The 18,371-nt window shown below is 50.0% G+C and overlaps 1 protein-coding gene across 3 annotated transcripts in view; it reads right to left on the bottom strand.

Moving 5' to 3' along the window:
- LOC104053155 (tetraspanin-15) overlaps nucleotides 1-15,902 on the bottom strand; it is a 63,963-nt gene extending 48,061 nt beyond the window's left edge. Inside the window, exon 1 of one of the 3 annotated variants that reach the window (XM_064472927.1) lies at nucleotides 15,806-15,902. The gene's annotated coding sequence lies outside the window, so the exon portion shown is untranslated. Of the gene's footprint in view, nucleotides 1-13,613; nucleotides 13,793-13,821; nucleotides 13,904-15,805 lie in introns of those variants that run through there. The other 2 variants (XM_064472926.1, XM_064472928.1) reach the window with 2 other exon arrangements.
- Between the last annotated feature and the right edge of the window lie 2,469 nt (nucleotides 15,903-18,371).

The following is an 18,371-nucleotide window of genomic DNA, read 5'->3' as shown; positions in this document are numbered from 1 at the left end:
ATAATGCTCAACACTGCCTAAAATTTCCACATTAATTTGAAGCCACATTTAAAAGAATGAGTCACCATAAAACTTCAGCTCAGCCTAGGTTTTAGCGGTAATTTCAGGCTCTCTCTCCTTCTCCACTGAATCACAGGCAAAGCCCAAACCTCCGGCAGCATAAATCAGGCCAGAAGCCTGGGAGCACGTTGCAGGCTCTTCCCCAGCACCATTTCCCCATCAGCCAGTAATTAACACCTGATATTCCACAAGCAGTTAATTGTGCCCTGCAACTCCTTGCTAAGAAAACAGATTTGTGCCTGCAGGGATCGGAACAGCAATAAAACTCTCCGGCTACTTCTGTACAACACCATTAATGCACTCAAGGAAGGAAAGGTTTGCTTTCCATGATCTTCACTGTGGCCCAGCCCTCGGCCCAGGAGGGTTGCTGGTGCAGGGGCACAGCAGTCCCACACGTGACCCAGGAATCATTTTTACTGCCCTCAAAAATTCTTTAATTTAAAGGAAAGCACGTCTGCAAAAGCAGCGGCAAGTTGCCCTCCCAGCTCCCGCCTTGCGCATGGAAGCAGGATTTCAGCATTTTCCCCAGCAAGCCCAAACCCCTCCACTCCAGAGATCTTTCAGTTCTACCTTTTTTTTTTTCTCTCTAAGCAAATGAGACTTTATACCATGCTTTTCTTTCCTGCAAAAGAGTTGATAAAGAGCAAGCACTCTTCCAGCAATGCAAACACATGCAGATGCTTTGCTGCTTGCATCTGTAGCAATGCACCCAGACACCAGTGGGCAGGGGCCGACCTTAAATCATCCATTTATTTATACTAACATTACCATAATGGATAGATAATGCACAAGCCCTGCTGGACACGAGGGAGAGGCAGGCACAGCTTTTAAAAAGCTTAGTGTTCAATGGAATAAATTCTGTGGTCCAAATTTAAACAGTACTTGAAACTGTGCTCTGTTTAACATCACTGTGGCGCGATGCTCTCAGGGTGCGGAGGGAGCGGGGAAGGGCCATGGGAACGGGGTGGGGTTATTATCCTGAATAATTTTTTCCCCCTCTGATATTGCTGCTGGAGCTCAGGGAAGGTCGTAGAGTGGCTTCATACATAGGCAACGAGCAAGCCCTTATTTATGGGTTTTAATCATTAATGTGACTCCACTTCTGGCAGGATCAGGCCCAGGCAATCATTAACTGCAGGAAGAAATGACTCAGCCAGCATTTAACTCTTGGGACCAATAGGGACCGTTCAAACAGCGGGACATCGACCAGCGGCCAAAATTTGGGAGTTTGGAGACATTTAAGGGGGTGACGCTGCTGCTGGAGGGAGGTTATTCCACCAGCAGAGCCCTGTCCCCCTCCAATGCCCAGAGGATTGGGATTCCCTTCCCACCCCACAAATCACCCCAGGCTTTACAGGCAGAAAGTTTCATGTAATAATCCAGTAAAACAAAAAACTGAGGCTGCAGGAAAACACGCTAAACCCTCCGAGGGACCGAGCCTTGCTGCTAACGTGCCCTCTCAGTGGTGCTTGGGTTGGCTCTGCGTGCAGCCGGCATACCAAGCGCTTTCAGTAAAGATGCTACGTCTTCCCCCAGGCAGGGCTCCCCAGCATATTAATTGTAAATAGCCGGCACAGTGGGCCCATGCCCCCCACTGCCACTTAACTTCACCAGCTTTACCTTTGCAGATGAAATTCTGCCCCCTGCCAGAAGCACGGAGAGGACATTAAGCAGGATTTGTTGGTGCCTTGGGGTAAGGAGGGGATGCAGGGGGCAGGACTTGGCTGGGTGCAAGGGGAGTCCCGTGCACAGGCAGCAATGAGCCCTGCGTAAGCAACCAGAGGGGAAAAAGGGGGCTTAGGGAGATTTTAGGAGAGGTTTCATCATCAAAAAAAATTAGATCTGGGGCCTGGTGGAGATCCACGCAGTGATTGCGCAGAGCTACTAGATGGAAGTGGGTGCTGCACCCTGCCTGCACCTCCCCTGGCCCCAGCTGGGCAGCCTGGGGTCCCTCAGCTGCACCCAGGACTGGGTCAGCCAGAAAACTCCTTAGCAGCCCCAAAAGTCATTTCTATGGGATAGGAATGGCCAGCTTGCAGGCAGAAGCGCTAAGGGAGCAGCCAGCGTTTGCTGCTTTGGTGCCTAGGTTCACTGCCTTTATGACACCCGTTGCATGAATCAATTAAAAAGGCTTTTCATAGGATCCTGCTGCAATTTCCTAGCCCCAGGTTAGGACTGGAAAGTGCTAATTTAAGGTTTAGCACTTCAGCCCAGGCCAGCTCAGGGCTGCCCACACGGGCACACTGCAGCAATAGGCTCCATCCTGTCCTTTCCGAGCCAGGGAAACCACCACGTGCCGCAGCCTCGCTCCATCCTTCTTCAGACAGACACGAGAGCACCCAAATTACAGGTCCTGCCAACTAATTTAACACCTAATTCCATGGAAAGCGGTGCTGCTGCAGCTCTCAGTCTGCACTCTATTTGCAAGCAAGCCACGCTGAACATCCTCAATGGGAAGAAGTTTTGCAGATGAACACTAAAATAGGTTTAAATGGCAAAGCCCCTCCTCACCTCCGTCAGCTTCAGGCTGTCAGACCATATCACGCCCCCTTTGCTGACGGGGAGTTTGGTTTTACTCCCTGGCATAGCAGAACAGCAGAAAGCAAGAGTTTTACTCATCCCTGCAACTTCATTAGCAACTATTTGTGCTACTCTTAATGCCGTTCACAAGCTTTGATGCGGGATTTCTCAGGCTTTAACTGACCACTTTCAGCACTCTCACTTCTCCTGTTCCAAAACCCCACGCTAGTAAGGACTCTTTAAAGGCACAGGAGCTTTTCTTCTCACGACTTTTCTCCCCAGATCTACTCTGAGCTAGTTTTTCCATCTTCACAGGCAACAGCAAGCCCCAGCCCCTCCTTCTCCCACATCCTTCCAACTCTCCATCTGTCCCGATGGAAAAAAATTAGCCAAGCACTTTTTACACCCAATGCTCGAGCCATGTGGAGGTGCCATTTCCCTTTATTGGGCCACGAATAAATCAAGTTGCCAGTTTCCAGATGAAACCCTCCAAGTCCAAGCTACATTTAAGCACCAGGTTCCACGTTCCCCTCGGCTTCGTTACCCCCCTCTTGCAGCAGCTGAAAGCACCGGTGTTTAATAAACACAGCGGCAAATGAAAAGACCTTCCGCAGTGCAATTGCATTACTCGAATGGCAACTTGGCCTGTATTTTTTTTTTTCCCAGGCAGTGATTAAAGTGGAAAAACGTTAATCTGTAGGGCTGCGAACCGCGGCACAGCTGGTTTGCTACAACCGGGAGCACGGCAGCTATAAAGAACAAAGCGAGCAGCAGGGGGGTGGGAGGAGAAATCGCTCCGAGGAGTTAAGATAATAAGCAAGCAATGCTGGAAGATGATGAGCAGGAATAAAACCAAAGCATTAACGTGCAATTTTCCGATTTGTAAAACACACCGATTACACGAGGAGGCGAGGGAGCAGGGCTTGGAGGTGCCAGGCTCGGCGTCGCGCCGCAGCTGCTGTGCCCACGCCAGCGGTAAAATCAATGTGGGGAAGAGGAATCGCTTGCTTCTGCAGTTCGAGCATCTTCCTGGGCAGCGTCGGTCTGGAGAGCATCACTTTTAATAGCGTGGGACAGAGCGGGCCTCCACAAACCTGCATTATTATCCCCTCAGGAAGGGACTGACACCCCCAGCCGCCGCAGCTTGAGCCCCTGCAATTTAATTGGAGAAGGTGGGACAGCATTGCCTTCCGCTGGGTATTTGCAAGGTTCATATGCGCCCAGAGTTTCTGCCTCCTTCCTTGCAGCTCCTAAAGGCCCCATTCACTGGGGTCACTACTTCCTTCCCCCCCTGATCCCCCACTTTTTAACCGCTGGTGTCTCCTTTCTGGCCACTTGCTCTGCTGAGCCTCAGCGCTGGAGCTGTGCAGGTGGATGCAAAGGCAGAGAGCTCAGCTGGGTTAAAAAAAAAAGCCCAGACAGACACGATGGGACGTCTGACAGATACAGCTTCAGCAGAATATCACTTATAATTTGGGCCAGTACATGCCAAAGGGTACAGAGACTGCCAGGCTCATAGCCCCAAGAAATCAGGTTCAGAGAAGCTATAATCGCAAAACAAAGATGAAGTTGTAGCTCATGGCTGGCAACTTTGCCTTTTCCTAGCTTTCTTTTTTTAAAAAAATATTATTTATTAGTTCATAAAACTCAGGAAAACAGGAATTTGATTCCATTTTCTATACTAGCTATGCTCCCTGCAGCGCTGGGTAAAACCCACTGGGAAACCGCAGCCCCAAAGACTCTTTCCAAAACACTGAGTCACCACAGTTCTCTCCATTAAAAAGCCTTGCTAATTAACCCACAACAAATAAACTCATTACATGGGTTCCCAACACTAAAAATAACTAAAAACCTAAAAATAACCCCTCTGGACCTCGACCCCAAGGTCTCTGTGGGGTCCAGACCTGTCTCTGCCTGGGAAACGTGGCTGGAGGTGCTGTGATTTTCCTCCTATACCCATTTCTCACTCCTGTGCTAAGGTTTAGTCTCTGCCGTACACATTTCATCTATTGCTGCGAGATACCTGGCTAAACGCACTAAATAATAAAGCCACAGGTCTGCAGAAATTATCCAGTAGATTGGGCTTTTGGGGAAGAAAACCTAACCTTCACCCTCAATTCTCAAGGAATCAGATGGGTATAATTATCCCTAAATTATTCTGAGCATATTTTTTCCTTTTTCCACACACCCCCCCTTAATTGTGCATATTTTCTTTTTTAAAAAAAAAAAAGAATCAAAAACTCCTTGGAAGTCCCCAAGCTTGTTACGATTCGCCCAGAACGGGAGCCGCTGCAATCAGCAGCCCCAATTTCATCCCCAGCAAACATTCCTCCTGCGATTTGCTCGGCTTTTTCCAGCGAAGGCCCCGCAGCAGCATCGACGGCGCCGTCACGACGGGCAGGGCTGAGCCGACGTCAGCCAGCGTCGCCGCGGGAGCTGCGTCTCTCCGCAGTAAGTCACAGCGGAGATCGCAGAGATATTTTGCGACTCGGATGCTCGATGCGCTGTTAAACTGCTAACGTATTGCCTGGGAACTGGAGAAAATTCATCGAGGCAGCGGCTTGTCAGGAGACCTACAGGCTCTTTCCAAACTCCTTCCCATCAACGCGCAACTAACCCTAGACCAGCGCACTCCCTCCTACGCGAGAGAGAAAACCAAAGCCTCTAGTGCAATAAAAATCCTCAATTTTGAGCTTCTGGCTCAAATGCCAGAGCACCTTCTGGTTCTTCCCCTACCACAAACACCTGATTTACAGCCCTGATGATAAATAAGCGTTGCTCAGCCCTGCTCACGTTCCCAGGCCTTCAAGCAATGAGGGACCTGGAAAATACCCTCCTGAGCAGATCAGCGGGCCAGGTAGCTCAGCATTGGTGTCCAGCACCAGAAATAAGGATTCACTGCCCAAAGCCACCACTGACACCAGAGGATTATTCCACCTCCAAAATGGTGCTTTTGCTGGTGGTCACAGACCAAAACCCGCTCAGAGCAGTGAAAAAAAAAAAGCGCACAATAAGGATCATCTCACATTTCAGTGCCTTTTAACGCCTATTTAGTGCTGCTCACGTAAGTTTTAGGGCCCCAAAACTAGATGGGAAGCTCTGAGGGGACACCTAAAGGCACATTTGTGTGTACCCACGCCCCAGATAAACAACTACATTGTGGTACCACCGCACATGCCCGTGGGAGGGCAGAAAGCGCACGAAGCCACGGATGCCCAGTGTCAATGCACCGAGCGTAGGTTAACAGCCAACTCCAATTTCTCTACAATAAATGCATACTTTTTTTTTTTTTTAATCCCTTGGTTGCTGCTTCCCTTAGATGTGTCAATCACGCAACAAGATATTTTCAGGCCAAGTGTAAGGAAATTTGGACTGAATAGCTTACCGCTAAAAATAGTCACACTCCCTTGAAAGTCACCTTCCGGCAGCCTCCGTCCTGCACTGGCTCCAGGAAGGGGAAAAGCCCCCCCAGATCACACCAATTTGCTATTTTAAAACCATTTTTTGTGGCATTGACAAGTTGAATTCAGCTGGTCTCCAAAGGGCAGCGGTTCCTATCGCAGGTTGAAGTTAGGCAGGAGAGAAGCGCTGGGTCTCCGTTCCCCTTCTGCAGAGGTGGTCGGGTGGGCTCAGACAGGCTGCAGAGAGGCCGTGCCAGAGGATAACGCATAAGCAATGAAATCAGGCCAAAAAGAGGGAAAAAAAAGCACTATTTATCCTACTGACAACACTCCTGCTGGCCCCAAACCTTTGCACCTTCCACGCCTAAAGGATTGGGAGCAAGTGGGACTACAAGAGCTAGAGACTCTTCCAGCCTTACTCCTCCCCTTAACGCTTGAGTAGCGCCCGGATCTGCTTTTCAGCCTCAAAAACATTAAACTACATTTCATTTCTTTATGACTTTTTTCCTCTTACGCCCCAAAACAATCGCACCGGCTGCTTTAGCCGTAGCTTCACCACTCTGTATCCCCACGGCAGTCGGCGACGCTCGGCGTATCAACGTGAGCACAGACCTCAACCAGCTGGTAAAATATGGACTGAATAACTTGCAGACAGAGCTTCAGAAGTATTTACTATCTGAGGCAGAAGTGCCAAACACAAAACGAGTCACGCGAGCAGCCTTTCCACCAGCCTTCCCCACTGCAACCCGGTACGGATCGACAGCGCCCACACCAAGAGCCGCCTCCTCTATTCGGGCTTTTGAAGAGTAAAAACACAGAAGGTTTTATAAATCCCTCGTTCTTGCATAAGCCAAGAGACATCAAATCCTGATAAGCCTCTGGACAAACTCACTGAACATCTTTTTAGCCGTATTGCCAGAGATTAAGTCCCCAGTAAGAAAAGTGGGTTCTAGATAGACACTGTTTAGCATTAAACAGAGGCTCATCTGTGGGGAAATGCCATCGGGGGCACCCAGGGCAAGTATTAATTGCCGTTAATGACCAGCCAGACAAAAACTCCAGCTACTAAGATAAATTAGAGCTGCAAGTCATCTCTGTCAGTGCTAATCAAACCTTGCTGGATAAAACACAGCTGCCGAGCTTGGCGCTGCGAGGGCAGCTCTACGTACGAGATGTCTGGCACGACAAAAAACCTCTTCCAAATGGAAAATAAGGATGGGCATTAATTCTACCATCCCTGCCTAAACCTGAGCGGCTGAGGATCGGGTGGTCCAGCAGCCATTTCCCTTCACAATCATATTTTGACCTAAAGGTATTTTTTTTCAGCACTGGTCTCAGCTTGAACTCATTGCACAAGTGACTCATCTGTTGCAGGAAAACCAGCAGCCGCAGAGAGGAACCCAGTTAAAGAAAACAAAACAACCCACACCCAATCACATACAGAGGAAACAAAAGGTAGTTTTGGCCAAGGACAGAGCAGCTCTGCTGGCCCAGAACCCCAGCACAGCATCAAGGGGTGCAAATATCAATGCAATATCCACCACCTGCGCTTCCTCAGAAGGCAAAATTTAAGTGGAAAACATAAAAAGATGAGTCTCTGCCTACAAATCAACCCCTAACCCCCCACCAGCCACTTCCACCTCCCCTTTGATCCTTACCCATCCCAGTAGCCTTTCCTAGGTTCAAAAACCATGGAAATAATTAAGGTCTTTTCTTTCTCTTGCCTTCAGGAGCTTTATCCATCCTGACAGTTGTTGGAGCTGCTCATGATACAATTATCTAATCAAGCCCTTCCTCCAGCAGCACGTACAGAGGGAGAGGAGGCAAAGCCCGTGTGCTCCCAGTAGGTCTCTGCTACCACCCTGCCCTGACGCAGCCGGGTACAAGCCACCGCAGCGTTTCCTCCGCAAGATTTTGCAATGATGAGGTGCAAAAATCACATGCGAGCCATAAAGATTTCCAGGGCGCAACGTTTATTTTACCCTTTTTTTCCCCACCCAGAACAGCAAATTTGTGGCTAAAGCCATTTTTCTTCCATCCACGCTGGCCACAAGCTTCCAGAGAGCCTCATTCCTTGGACTCCTTACAACCCTAAAACAAGCTAGATGGAAAATGCAGACTCACCTAGAGGTATCTCTGCTGACCCCCACCCTGCTGCCAGGACCTCTAAGGACAGCGTCTCGGCACTACTTCCCTTTGGGATAAAACAAGGCCCTTCTCTTTTAAGAGCAAAGCACATTAAAACACAACCTGCCTGGAAGTAACAGCGCTTGCCTGACACCACCCAGCACATCTAAAATTTGGCAATTTCTCAAACGCCCGTAGGAAATGCTTTTAAGGAGGGAATCCCAGGCTTTAGTTGAACTAGTCAGCTATTTATAACCTCCTTTTTTTGGCGTACCCAAAAAAACTCAATCACGCTGCAGGAAGCTGTAACTAACTTCGGAGTTTTCTATGGGAATTCAGGGCCGGCACGCTCCGGGCAGGATGCTGGCCAGCAGCGAGCAAACCCCATCCAACTTAACGCCCAAAACATTTCTACTCATCCCAAGCAATGGTTGCTGCACTCCAACCACGCGGTGCAATTGCTGGATTTCTAGAAATCGAGCTGCAAACTGTTCAGGGAAGATGCGCGTGGAGCCAGACATCTGCACGGAGCCCGGATGCCAAAATCCTTCCCCCTCCCCCCTCAAATTATGCCTAAATTTCCCTGGCAGCAAGGCCAGGAGACCCTGCATCTTCCCACCAGCTTCATGCTCTTTCCCCTCCACCCCTGCGCCATCACAGCAACGAGCCAAGGTGAGGCGCATCCCCTAACAGGCTTTTAATTACTTCAAAACACACCATCTTCGAGCATACGCTTGCAAGTCGACACCCAAAAAAAACCAAGAGGAGGAAAGAAGAGAGGCAACCCCAGCAAGATGTATTCAGGTTTAAATTGCTTAGAGCAATCATCCAATTTAGCTGACTTCATTTCATTTGCACACAGCCTAGAGAGCAGGGCTGCTCGCCTTACGGGTAATCTCTGCTCTTCATTTAGAGCACTTTGGGCAGATGTTGCCAGGTCAAAATAAAGCCCTCATTTAATAAATAAAAGGCCCACACTTGGAAACGCACGTAACAGAGTTACAGCGAGCAGAAGAGCAGCCGAGGCGCGCGGCTCGTTCTTTGGGCGCTGCAAGCCAGCCGCCGAAGGGGCCGAAGCCGACCCGGAGAGGTTTTTCCTTCTCTCAGTGCTGAAGGCAGGAGTTTGCAAGACGAGGTGACCTCCAGATAAGACCACCATCATTAGAGGGGCCAGACTGGTACCACATCCTGCTTTTGTACCCGTTGTCCAGGTCTGTTGCTCCTCCTCTGCCTCAGCAATGGGTTAAACCAGCTGTTGAGCTACCTCAGAAGTCCTTTTCCCAGTAATTAAGAGCAGCTTTGCTAAAGCTGCAGCAACCCCCCCAAAACCCCACAGATCACCTTCCCCACCACATGCTCTGACATGCCCTGGGTGTTCGGTACAGGAAAAACATCAATAAACCCATCCTCAGCCTGCGATTGCACTGCCATAGCTCTGGCTGCCAAGACCGCAGGACCCGAGACATCTTTTTAAGCCCCAAAAAAAGACATTTTCATCTTCTTTTTGGTCTCCAGTGCTGCCGCACACCAGCACAGAGGTTGCAGCCGGCGATGCTTTGAGCTTTTCAAAAGGACCTGACACTTTCCTATCAAAAGAGGCCTCATGAGAAAAAAAAAATTGGATTTAAAGCTTCTCAGAAGCAGAGATTTAACAGCTGCGTCCATCTCCAGCCAGAGCACCTGACCCTTTGGGCTCCTGCATTTTGCAGCTTTGGTTGAGAGGCTGCTTCCAGGAATAGGGATGCTTTTTTTCCCCCCCACACACATACCCCCAAACCCTGTACAAGTTATCGAATTCATGAAGATAACAGCCAAGATGAGATCAGGTCCCAGCAGTCCCCATCTCAAAGATGCCCACAGCTTGCAAGAGGGGAGCAGGGGGAAAAGAAAAAGGGTTTGCAGAGGCGTCTCTCCTTAACGGAGAAGCTGGAATAGGGGCCAGCAAATAAAAGTTATCACGTCATGCGTTTCTTACTCTTTTCTTAATTCTACCAACTCTTTCCTAGAAGGACCCTGGCTAATTTTCCAAAACAATCTGCCCCAGCAGCCTGACGTACCCAAACGAACCCCATTTTCACCGGATTTGTTCCTTCAGGTGGCTCAGTGCCCACGGGGTAAGGCCAGCCTTGCTTAGACCCAGCCCAGGATCGCTCGGGTGAAGCGCAGCGTAATCGGGTGCCAACCACAACAAAAGCCCTGGGGCTGCTTAGTGTGCTTTAAATCCCCAAACCACCACACGTTGGGCACTCGGAGCACGCTATATTGTAACCTGCCAAAGAAAACCCCAAACCTTTTCTCAGCAGGCAACAGCGATAACAGCAAAGCCTGCCCGAACGTGCCAACAGCAGCACCTCGCGCACCCCGAGCCACCAAGCGATCCTCAACCCTTTTCAGCCCAAATCCCGTTGCATGAAACTTTGTCCTCCGACAGCGCTTCCTCCCGGCTCTCGGCGCAGGACAGTCAATACCCGAGGCAGGCGGCACGGAGACAACGGCGCAGGCGGCAGGACGAGCAGCTGTAGAGCATCAGGAGCAGACCTGTCCCCCCCAGCCACGAGCGCTGCTTCTTTTTTTTTTACCTTTAATTAAATAATGGTGAATGTTGGTACGAGCTGCATACCTCTGCCCTTAATTAAATCATTTACTGCGGCAGAACCCGTCTGCCTTCAGAGCATCATCTCAATTCTTTTACATCTTCCATAAAGTGACTTTGAGAAGAAAAAAAAAAACAGAAAGAAAGAAAAACCCGCAATTTAATCTCCAGTAGCAAAAGCCCACTTGATTTTCCTCCTCGAGACACATTGCTGCCCTGCAGTGGCTCCTCACCTTTTCATATCGCCAATTCAAGCACTAATTCCTCTCTCCCCATCAGCCACTGACAAGAATTATTCCTCTTTCCCTCTTTTATTGACTTTGGAGCTGTAACAGGGAGTTTTCATACTCAAACCAATTGCTCGCCTCTCATTCAACATGGCCAACACATCCCTAGCTGTGCTTATACAATCTCAACCAAATTTCAGGCTGGAGTTATTTATGGCCATCAGCACAAATTGTATTTTGGGAGGTGGAAAAAGAAGAGAACAACTGTAGCTAAAAGAGATTAACCATTTTTTTGGAAGCAGCTAGAAAGCAACGTGCAGTTTAGCTCATGCTAAAACACTTTTGGCCAAGTTTTGTGTTTTTTTTCCCCCCCACGATTTATCCACTTAAGGCCCAGCTGAAGAGAAGGGCTTTCCAACCCATGGGAACCTTTGCTACTAGTCCACTCCAAATTCACGATAGCCCAGGGCTACACCTCCAGCCCCATCGCCTTTGCAGTTAAAGGCTCCATAACACAAACGCACCCAAAGCTCTGGTCTTCCCTGAGGCCCAGCATTTCTTTTGAGGATGTTTATCATTAATTTGAGGAAGGCATCCTTCCCACACACACCCCCAAGATCCCCCATTGCCTCCAATACTGAGGACTTCCACAGCAAACTTCCTTTTCCTAACAGCTTGGCATAAAAAACACCAACCCACTTTATCTCCTGGAAGATTGTCTCCCAGCAGCTTGAGGATTTCCACCATGAAATAACAGCGAGAAATCCCAGCCAGGCAAGCGAGCTGCAGACAAAATACATGCAGGCAATGGATCCGCTGTAAAAAGGATGTTGCAGTTATTTTTGGGGTAGAATAATACCAGCCAATTAAACCACCATAAAAAACCCCACATTAAAACAAAGGTCAGTGATTTACATACAAAAAGGCCACGAGAGAGAGTTACATTCCTCAGCTAAAAGCATTTCTTGCTGCTTTTATTTGCACAGCTCGATCTCTCCGGCCGCTGGGGTCAGAAGGTTGAAGTTTCATATGGAAATAGCCTTCTTCGAGGAAGCATCTTTCTCTCTGGAGTCCTCTGGCAAAAGCTGATCTGAATCTGACTTAATACTGCATCCTTGCAAAGGGGATGAATTAAGAAGTCTCGGGAATGGAAAATAGTTTAATTAGCTACTGCTCGGTCTAGGGACCAGCTCATTAGTTCATTGACAGCCAGGGAGAGCTAGCAAAGTGGGTGTTACGGGTGGAGGTGATAATTTGTAACTACAAATATGAAGACAGCATCACTGCTGTCTTGTCTTTACATGGCAAGCAATAACTGGAGCTGCAAGAGGTGTTTGCAAAACAAATTCCTCTGCAACCATCATCTGCATGAAGTTTACCAGGGGCTCACCAGCCCCAGGCATGAAGTATTAATAAACTTTCCAATTCACCCAGTTTACAAAAGCCATCAAAGCTAAGCTACTAGCGAGCTACAAGACTCACGCTGAACTATTTTTATTTAGTATTTGCAAGAATTTGCTCTCAGCTGACCTCCTTGTGCCACCCCCGCTCCACGGCATTGGGCTAGGTGCGGCTTACGGCTAGGAAAAAAGCACCTTTTTCTCCCCAACTTTCCTCTCCCCCGGCAAACTGCCCGTCTCTGGCTGAGCCCTTCATCCCTATGACCTGCTTCAAAGCTTTGCAGGCAGGTTTCTTGCTAAAACACGGCACTTTGGGCTGGCAACAGGCTGCTGAACGAATTTCCCAGCCCAGAAGCCACCTTTCAGCGTCACGATAAGCCTGCAAGTTGCAAAATTGGAAAGTCCAACAGGATACTGTTAATTTTCCCAGCCCCAAACAGGGACCAAGAGCGGAAAGTAAGCATCCTTGGATATGCTTGGAAGCCGCCGAGACATAGACCTGAGCAAGCTCATCTAAGCATCCCAGCTTTAAGACCTCCAGAGCCTTTCCCACCCAAAAGGTCTGCAATCCTCACAATGAAAAGTGGGAAACAACTTCCCTGGAGCTGAACACCATCAACCACATCGTCATTCAGCCCATCCATCCAATGATGGATGTCTGAATGGGTTCTTCGAGGCTCTTTAGGCTGTTCTCCCATGGAAAAGGTGACACGTACTTCTGGAGCAGCAAACCCGGAGGAGCTACCCCTGTGCTGCGTTTGAGGTTGGCTTCAGCATGGACACCGGGGTGGGAGGGGAGGAAGAGCCGAGAAAACACAGGGCTTCAAGTCACCCAGAAACCCTGCAGTTCTCAGCTTTTGGATGCAGAACAGAGAGCAAGCGGAATCCAGCACCGCTGGGAAACATCTAAGAGGAAGACAACCACAAAAAGCCCAGAGATAGCATGGTCAGAAGACACCAAGCCTGGCTTCATCTACTGCACTGGTCACCCAAGGCTCTTTCACCTCTCCACGTCATAGCTGCGGTGGCTGGTCACTCCTGTGACAGGGGCTAAAGCCAAAACTCGCACGTTTACGACCCAAGAGGATCTCACCCATCACTGCCGGCCATTTCCCAGGGATCCACCCGGCTGGAGATGCAAAACCAAATCTGTGCTTCAAGTGCAACAACACAGAGGTGGGACAAGGCCAAACCTATCAGCTCCCAGAAGGTTTTTTGGGGGGGTGGGGGGGGTGGTTTTGGGAGAAAGAGGTGGGAATGCATCTCCCCTAGGGTTGAAGCGCACCTCCAAGCCAGGGCTGCTCCAGGGTGCCCACAGCCGGTTCTTGCACGCTTTGCTTTACCACCAGCCACCCCTTGCAAGGCCAGGAGCATTGCTAGGACACCTGCACCAGGCTTCAGCGATTTCGGGCTGAAGATATGTCAGAAAGCAGCAGGAAGCTCTGAAAAAGGAGGGACAGATTAAGGAGCAAGCTGCTGGGGAGAAGTACGACCTGCCTGGAGGAGCCTGGCACTCAGGGCAACGCAGCCACCAGCTCTGCTTCTCCTTTCCATTGGGAATTGCTCTTTATATTTGGGGCAAAAGACACAGGAGGAGGCTGGCCAGTCCCTGCAACACTTGGGCATCTGCCAAAGCAGCAATAGCTCCACCTTCTTCACCCCTTAAACCTGCACACAGGCTGTTTTTCATCCCATTAACCTTCTTTTCCCCACCCCTCTCCATTAAGCAGTGCCACCAGCTAACAGAGAGGCAAAAGGCAACCCTTCCCTCTCCCGGTCCTTTGGATCCCTCTCTGCAGCTCACCCACAGGAGACAAAACTGCCATTTCCATGGCAAATTGCCCCATCATCAGCTCTTCTCGCAAGAGGCCACGGCTGGTCCGGGCTCATCCCCATCCTAGTAATGGCTGTTGGGCAGTTCGGCTTAAAAAAGGGAGCCGGGACTTTTGAAGCAGGGCAGGCAGCAGCTACCCCGGCTTTGGGCTAAATGCTTTATGTCCTAAGTCCCGCCCACAGTCTAAGCCCGGCAAGACCCCCAGACTGCTGCACTGCCAGCTCTGAAGTTCAAAGCAGAGGCATTTTGCCTGGGGCAGGGGAAAAGGCTTTTGAACTTCCACAAAGGCTTTTGAAGAGCAGAAAAGACGGATTATTCACCCACACATCCACAGTGTTTGCTTAGGTTGGGCATGCCAAGCCTAAAATAATAGTTAAAGCTAAGCCTAGGTTTGAGCTTTTTTCCACCTGATGTGGGGAATAAAGGAAGCAAATGAGAGAATAGAGAGGAATAAACCCTGCAAGGAAACCCCCCAAAGGCATCTTCCAGGGAGGTAGGAAGCTAAACTGAAAAGAAATTTCAGTAGAAAACACTCTGGGCCAAGTCCAGTGTTTCTTCATTTAAGGTAAACAGCAAAACTAACACAAGCTGGATTAAATCAGCAAATAATTGCCTACAGCCAGGAGAGGGCTGCTCAGCCCCTCCTGGATCAGCATTTTCCTTCCCCTGCTTATCTCGGTGTCACATTTTGCATAGCAGTGAACAAAACCCTGTTTTGTTTCGGGGTTTTGTGTGTGTTGGTGATTTGTTTTTAAATAAATCCCAGTTATTTTCTCCTCTCAACACTCCAGAACTAAGGACTCCTCCAGCAGCTCTTTGTCGCTGCAGGGAGCTTCGGAGTCACAGCAGCATCGGTGGGTTGACTTAATTATAAAGTAGGATTTGTAAAACCCCATCCCAAGTCACTTAACCTGGGGTAGAGCCAGGCTCCTCAGTAGGTCTTCTCAGCAAACCACATCTACCCAAATGCACATCTCTTTCTGCTGGATCTCACTACGTCTATCAAGACTGATTTTGGTGGCTGAACAAGTCTCTAGCACAATTCATGGGGTTTCGTCCATCACCTCCTACAGCCTCAGGGCTCCACCAGGACGAAGAGCTGTGAGAAACCCCCAGTTCATCCTCCCCCTTGTCTTGCTTCTACGGCCCAGAGCTGCTGTGGTTTCGCAAGGACCCTGTTGCGACAGAGACGCTGCAGGGCAACAGGTTCAGGTGCCCTTTAATTCACATAGGGGCTTAAATCCACACTTAAGAGCTCCCTTGGTCTAGAGAGCTACAGAAGCCCGCACCAGCACACAGCAAACACGCAGCACTCCCTTATTCACCAGCTTAAGAGTTACATCGCTGATCGCCACCACGTAATACGGCTCTTACTGGGGCAGGAGGTGACTTATAAAGGAGACGATCAACAAAAACATCCTCAGAAACCTCAATTTCTAAGGAAACCATTTAGCACACTCCTTCTGCAAGGTCAGGAAATTTAAACAAAACTGCTCTAAAGGGCTTTGCGAAGATTTCACACGACCTCAGCGCTGCCCGAAACAGAGGATCTTCAGCACCCCTTGCACAGCAAAGGCCTCCACCTCCTCCCCAGGGAAACAAATCCCATCTTATGCCACTCCCAGTAAAGAAGCTTCACTTACCTCCCGCTAAAAAAAATAAAACCATGAAGCAAACTTAGGTTTGGAAAACACACCACAGCACAGGGCCACACAACCTCCACCCGGCCTGGTTTTACATCTCCAGAGCACAAGGACCTACAGCACAAAGCTACCTGGGAGCAGGAAGGGCGCTCAACGATTAACAAACCACTTCAACCTGGGAAACACCAACCGCCTGCAAAATGCAACACCCAAGGCAGAGCTCAGCTGTGCTCAATTTAAAGCCGAGGCAACAGCACGGGGGAAGATGGGGAGCCTGGAGAAGCGTGTGCTTGCATGAGGCAGCTCATTCCTGGGGCTTTTGGACTATATGATTTCCCAATTAATCATGAGGAGCAGCTTGGCCAAGTGAGTTATTCCTGCTGATGGATAGCTGAGCATCCAAACGCTGCTCGGTGCTGTGCAAACAGCTTGTGCAGCTCCTCCCTGGCTCTTCTGCGTGCGCAGGGGTGCAAGGACAAGCTGCTTCCCTACCCTGCTTGAGGGATACACCAGGGCAGATGTTCCCTTCTGGATCCAGCTGTTTTAGGAAAAGCCATTATTGCCGTGCTGGGCGCAAGCTGCTGTCCCCCGCTGGTGCCATCCCCCAGATTTAAAGCACAGCTTGATCCACCCGCACTTACTTTACCCAAGCAAGAAGCCATGCAAACACCTCCGCTGGCAGCTTGCAAGGGGTATTTGCTGTTTAGGACCTGCAGCCACATTCTGGAAAATTTTGAACCTGTTCCTGGTGTTGCTTGTGCCCGGCTGCAACGGGGAGACAGGGTCCAAGCCCCTGGCCAGGGCGGATGGAGCAGCTGAAACCTCGGAAGCTGGAAAAACACCATCTCTGATGGTTCCCTGAAGGACAAGGCTGGTTTTTCCGCCCAGACAACCACACTTCGTATGCGCTTGATGTACACCAGCCCAGGGGATTCTGCTGGGAAACCTATAGCGTGAGAGGTTCCTGCCCTTCTGGAAAACACAACAGGAAAAGGCAAGGCTTTCTCCAGCTGCCAGTTACAAAGCCTTTCTCTGCACTCTGAAAGGGCTGACGATAGACGTGAAGGTATACGAGCATCCCCAGGGAAAGGAAGGAGGGGGCTTGTTGGAGCTGCCCAGCACACTCCAACACCCAGAATAGTGCTGGCATCTTCACGGGGACCTGCAAGCATTAATTACGTGTCAAAAGCTTGTGATAATCTGTTTGGTTTTGCCAAGCAATAAATACATCTGTTCTCCCTCATGCAGGTTTTGGTCCTAGGATTGATTGATTAATTTTATTCTTTTTAATGCAATCTCTTCCAAAAGAAAGAAAACGGATCCTTTGGGTGAAATCCCCCCTCCCCCCGACTGCACGACGCTCAGCGGCCTGAACGTGCTGATACATACATGCCCCTTCCAGAGGCTGCTTTGGTCGGGACGTTGGGCTGCATTTCAATTCCTTGCACGGCAGCAACACGGGGGGAAAAAAAAAATAGCCAGTTCTTTTCAACAGGAGCAAGCAAAGGCATTGCCTCCCTTTTTCCTAGCGGGGAAACTGAGGCTGGAGGCAGGGATGGGAGCTCTCTCAGCCCTGCAGTGCTCCTTGGGGTGACGCTACCGGCTCAGAGCAATTTGGGGATGGAGGGAGTGGGAAAGGATTTGCTGGCGGGGGGGCCGGGATGCCTGCTAATGTTGTCCCTGCCTGCCAGGGTGTCCCCTCCTTTGGGGTTCACCCTTTGCCAAATTTATAGCAATGCCCCAAAACAGCCTGGGGGTGGGGGGGGAACTGGAAATGCCATCGCCAGGGAGCCTTCCCCAGCCCCGGAGGCCGCTTGCCCATTCCTCCCCTTGCATTTTTAGGCAATGCTGCCATCGAGTGGTCCAGGAGCATCCGGATGCGGGAAGAGCGCTCAGCCACCGGCCTGGACCCCTTGACAGCCACCCAGGCACACCAAGGTTGAAATATATCTACTCCTTTACCCATCCTAGCGTTAAAAAGCTCAGTCTCGCTTCAACAACGGAGCTGGTTTTGGGGACTAAAGATAAGCAGTCCTCAGGCTTCCCTAATGGCTTGCCCTGGTGTAAGAGCGGAGCATCCTCCCTCCACGCCGCTCGGCTGTGCGATTCAAACCCAAATTTCTCCCAGTTTTCGGGGAGCCGCGGCTTCACCTCCAGCTCACTGCTCCTCTTCCACCAATCTGGAAGGCTGCGTCCCAAGAACGCCGTTTAGGAGCATCCTTTGGCAAACCAGAGGGACACGCTTGGCTTTCCAAGGCGATTTTCCTCTTCATTGGTGCATCCCGAGATAAAACCCGCTCTCCTGGCAGGCAGCACCGCAGTTGTTATTTTTTTGCCCACACTTGGCAATAGCACAGCTCTGGAGGAGTAAGTTAAAATCACCCCCGGTCTGGTGGATATTATAAACCTGGACTGTGGGAAGGTGCGAAGCTCTGTTTGCAGTTTAATTAGATTCCAATAGCTTTATTCACAGGAGAAAAGACTCTTTAGCGGAGAAGGTGTTGCCAGCCCAAGTGGAGCCGTGTTTGCTTTACGAGGGAAGGGGCGCTGAAATGGGGCGTCCTGT

This window comes from Phalacrocorax carbo, chromosome 24 (assembly GCF_963921805.1).
Source record: "Phalacrocorax carbo chromosome 24, bPhaCar2.1, whole genome shotgun sequence".
Taxonomy (NCBI): Eukaryota; Metazoa; Chordata; class Aves; order Suliformes; family Phalacrocoracidae; genus Phalacrocorax; species Phalacrocorax carbo.
This window is presented reverse-complemented; position numbering and strand designations above follow the sequence as displayed.